This window comes from Rhamphochromis longiceps, unplaced genomic scaffold, assembly GCF_057381845.1.
Source record: "Rhamphochromis longiceps isolate RC_006_pf unplaced genomic scaffold, R_longiceps_female_GT1.1 unmapped_scaffold_5, whole genome shotgun sequence".
Taxonomy (NCBI): Eukaryota; Metazoa; Chordata; class Actinopteri; order Cichliformes; family Cichlidae; genus Rhamphochromis; species Rhamphochromis longiceps.
The window spans coordinates 164,352-169,351 of NW_028187225.1; positions in this window are offsets into that span (position 1 = coordinate 164,352).

The window sequence follows — 5,000 nt, forward strand, 5'->3', positions numbered from 1 at the left end:
CACTTCAGACCTTACAGTGTGTGTGTGTGTGTGTGTGTGTGTTGACAGAGAGAGAGAGAGAGAGAGAGAGACAGAGAGAGAGAGAGAGAGAGAGAGAGAGGGAGAGATACAAAGGAATGTAATTCAAATTTTGCACTTCAGACCTTACAGTGTGTGTGTGTGTGTGTGTGTGTGTGTGTGTGTGTGTGTGTGTCTGTCTGTCTGTCTTTTACACAAAAAATGCACTTGCAACAACTTTAATATGGAATGTACTGGACTTCCCAGCTAGGCGCCCTCCTGTGGACGACAGGTGCAATCCCAGTTGCACAGCACTTGACCAGCTTCTGTGTGTGTGTGTGTGTGTGTGTGTGTGTGTGACAGACAGACAGACAGACAGAGAGGGAGATTCAAAGCATCAGGACCAGGAGATGACACAGTGCTCCAAAGGCCTGGTTCTGCTGCCTCCTCCTCCACCCACCTGCTGCAGACGCTTCTGTGAAGGGAAACTGCTACATGTTATGTCACCGATCCCTGCCATGCTGCGTGTCTAACGACCCGGCAGGGCCTGCTGAGTACAGTGGTGGTGGAATCGGCCCGATCGGACGCTCCTATCTGCCACTTTGACCTTTTTATTCCGTCAAATTTGGACCCATTTACACCAAGTCCAGAACCGTTGGTGCTATCGACATGGGGTCTTCACCAGGGTGTCCGGAGCACCCCGAAACCCCCCCGTAGACACAACTTTCATCCCTCTACGACACTTACTTTCCCAGTTATTCCATTTTATTCCGTCAAATTCTGGCTATTACCCCCTAACCTATCCCTAAGCCTCCTGCAAAGGTACTCTGAACCATGCCATGTTGGGCACCTGCGGATGCGCCCGCACACGGGCAACGCAATGCCAGTGGAACCAGGCCCTCTGCACCTTCCTTTCTCCGACTGGGACCCTTTTGTCCCATCCTTTTTGGTCCGATTCGCCATATCTCCAGAACCGAAGAAGCCATCGGCGTGGCCTCTTCGCCACAGCGTCCGGCACCCACCAAAACCCCCACCTAGACACCAACATCAGCCCTCTACACCTCTTACTTTTTCAGTTATTCCACTTTTGTCCCATCCTCTCCTGGCTTTTTCCCCATAACCTAACCTAACCCTATCATTTAAGCCTCATCATACCTGCCGTGGGCCACTGGAGGGAGACAAATCACCATGCACTAAAATTCAAATTTTGCACTGCAAACCTCACAGTGTGTGTGTGTGTGTGTGTGTGTGTGTGTGTGTGTGTGTGTGTGTGTGTGTGTGTGTGTGTGTGTGTGTGACAGACAGAGAGAGAGAGAGAGAGAGAGAGAGTGACACTTGCTGTGTATTTAAGAAACAAACGCTCAAAGAAACCAAACAGAATGACACAGGCAGAAAGACACTGTTTTATTTTGGTAACCAATGATGCATTTCTTCTCCCCTTGTACAGGGCCTTTTATGACAGGAACAGGAACCACAGAGCGTCAGCGGCAGACATCCAAGCTGCACAGGGCACACGCAGCACCAGGCAGAATTAATGACGTCCCTGATCCACAGCTCAAGCCCAGCCACCCGCTGCCTCCTCGCCGCCTCCTCCCGGGACCTTCAAGGACCACCCACCAGCCACTGGTACACATTCCAATCTTACACAATGGCCCCAGCATCACAGGGCATCTCCTGACATTAAAATCTATCCTGATTTCTGTTGTTTTTCCCTCATCTCTGAGCCGCTGAGTGTGAGTGTGTGTGTGTGTGTGTGTGTGTGTGTGTGTGTGTGTGTCTCTCTCTCTTTTACACAAAAAACACATGTCAGTTGTTAAGGAAAATGTTATAAAACACTTCTTCAGTAAAGACTCAGAGAAGAGAAACACACAGAACTTCTTGCTAGCAAGGGCAGCCTCCACTCTAAGAGACTCCAGTGAGAGAACTGCCCCGGTCTTTATTTTATACTCCATTGAGCGTGTGTGTGTGCGTGTGTGTGTGTGTGTGTGTGTGTGTGTGTGTGTGTGTGACAGAGAGACAGACAGAGAGAGAGAGAGAGAGACACTTGCTGTGGATTTAAAAATTTAAAAAAACACACAGAAAACCCAAAGAGAAAAAGAGGCACACAAGTCGATTTGTACCGCATTGAGTTGCAAAGCAGCTGACCAGCTTGTGTGTGTGTGTGTGTGTGTGTGTGTGTGTGTGTGTGTGTGTGTGTGTGTGTGTGTGTGTGTGTGTGTGTCTCTTTTACACAAAAAATACATGTGAGTGCACTTGCAACAACTTTTAATATGCAATGTACAGGACTTGCCAGCTAGGCGCCATCCTGTGGACCAAACATGCAATTGAAAGATGTTATTTTCGCCGGTATAACTCCTTCTGACACTTTGTACCGCATTGAGCCAGCAGAGGGAGCCCCCCTGGTTCAATCCCAGTTGCACAGCAGTTGTGACCAGCTTCTGTCTGTGTGCTTTGGTGTGTGTGTGTGTGTGTGTGTGTGTGTGTGTGTGTGTGTGTGTGTGTGTGTGTGTGTCTGTCTTTTACACAAAAAATGCACTTGCAACAACTTTAATATGGAATGTACAGGACTTCCCAGCTAGGCGCCCTCCTGTGGACCAAACATGGAATTGAAAGATGTTATTTTCGCCGGTATAACTCCTTCAGACACTTTGTACCGCATTGAGCCAGCAGAGGGAGCCCCCCTGGTTCAATCCCAGTTGCACAGCAGTTGTGACCAGCTTCTGTCTGTGTGCTTTGGTGTGTGTGTGTGTGTGTGTGTGTGTGTGTGTGTGTGTGTGTGTGTGTGTGTGTGTGTGTGTGTGTTGACAGAGAGAGAGAGAGACAGAGAGAGAGAGAGACAGAGAGGGAGAGATACAAAGGAATGTAATTCAAATTTTGCACTTCAGACCTTACAGTGTGTGTGTGTGTGTGTGTGTGTGTTGACAGAGAGAGAGAGAGAGAGAGAGAGACAGAGAGAGAGAGAGAGAGAGAGAGAGAGGGAGAGATACAAAGGAATGTAATTCAAATTTTGCACTTCAGACCTTACAGTGTGTGTGTGTGTGTGTGTGTGTGTGTGTGTGTGTGTGTGTGTGTGTGTCTGTCTGTCTGTCTTTTACACAAAAAATGCACTTGCAACAACTTTAATATGGAATGTACTGGACTTCCCAGCTAGGCGCCCTCCTGTGGACGACAGGTGCAATCCCAGTTGCACAGCACTTGACCAGCTTCTGTGTGTGTGTGTGTGTGTGTGTGTGTGACAGACAGACAGACAGACAGAGAGGGAGATTCAAAGCATCAGGACCAGGAGATGACACAGTGCTCCAAAGGCCTGGTTCTGCTGCCTCCTCCTCCACCCACCTGCTGCAGACGCTTCTGTGAAGGGAAACTGCTACATGTTATGTCACCGATCCCTGCCATGCTGCGTGTCTAACGACCCGGCAGGGCCTGCTGAGTACAGTGGTGGTGGAATCGGCCCGATCGGACGCTCCTATCTGCCACTTTGACCTTTTTATTCCGTCAAATTTGGACCCATTTACACCAAGTCCAGAACCGTTGGTGCTATCGACATGGGGTCTTCACCAGGGTGTCCGGAGCACCCCGAAACCCCCCCCGTAGACACAACTTTCATCCCTCTACGACACTTACTTTCCCAGTTATTCCATTTTATTCCGTCAAATTCTGGCTATTACCCCCTAACCTATCCCTAAGCCTCCTGCAAAGGTACTCTGAACCATGCCATGTTGGGCACCTGCGGATGCGCCCGCACACGGGCAACGCAATGCCAGTGGAACCAGGCCCTCTGCACCTTCCTTTCTCCGACTGGGACCCTTTTGTCCCATCCTTTTTGGTCCGATTCGCCATATCTCCAGAACCGAAGAAGCCATCGGCGTGGCCTCTTCGCCACAGCGTCCGGCACCCACCAAAACCCCCACCTAGACACCAACATCAGCCCTCTACACCTCTTACTTTTTCAGTTATTCCACTTTTGTCCCATCCTCTCCTGGCTTTTTCCCCATAACCTAACCCTATCATTTAAGCCTCATCATACCTGCCGTGGGCCACTGGAGGGAGACAAATCACCATGCACTAAAATTCAAATTTTGCACTGCAAACCTCACAGTGTGTGTGTGTGTGTGTGTGTGTGTGTGTGTGTGTGTGTGTGTGTGTGTGTGTGTGTGTGTGTGTGTGTTTGTGTGTGACAGACAGAGAGAGAGAGAGAGAGAGAGAGAGTGACACTTGCTGTGTATTTAAGAAACAAACGCTCAAAGAAACCAAACAGAATGACACAGGCAGAAAGACACTGTTTTATTTTGGTAACCAATGATGCATTTCTTCTCCCCTTGTACAGGGCCTTTTATGACAGGAACAGGAACCACAGAGCGTCAGCGGCAGACATCCAAGCTGCACAGGGCACACGCAGCACCAGGCAGAATTAATGACGTCCCTGATCCACAGCTCAAGCCCAGCCACCCGCTGCCTCCTCGCCGCCTCCTCCCGGGACCTTCAAGGACCACCCACCAGCCACTGGTACACATTCCAATCTTACACAATGGCCCCAGCATCACAGGGCATCTCCTGACATTAAAATCTATCCTGATTTCTGTTGTTTTTCCCTCATCTCTGAGCCGCTGAGTGTGAGTGTGTGTGTGTGTGTGTGTGTGTGTGTGTGTGTGTGTGTCTCTCTCTCTTTTACACAAAAAACACATGTCAGTTGTTAAGGAAAATGTTATAAAACACTTCTTCAGTAAAGACTCAGAGAAGAGAAACACACAGAACTTCTTGCTAGCAAGGGCAGCCTCCACTCTAAGAGACTCCAGTGAGAGAACTGCCCCGGTCTTTATTTTATACTCCATTGAGCGTGTGTGTGTGCGTGTGTGTGTGTGTGTGTGTGTGTGTGTGTGTGTGTGTGACAGAGAGACAGACAGAGAGAGAGAGAGAGAGACACTTGCTGTGGATTTAAAAATTTAAAAAAACACACAGAAAACCCAAAGAGAAAAAGAGGCACACAAGTCGATTTGTACCGC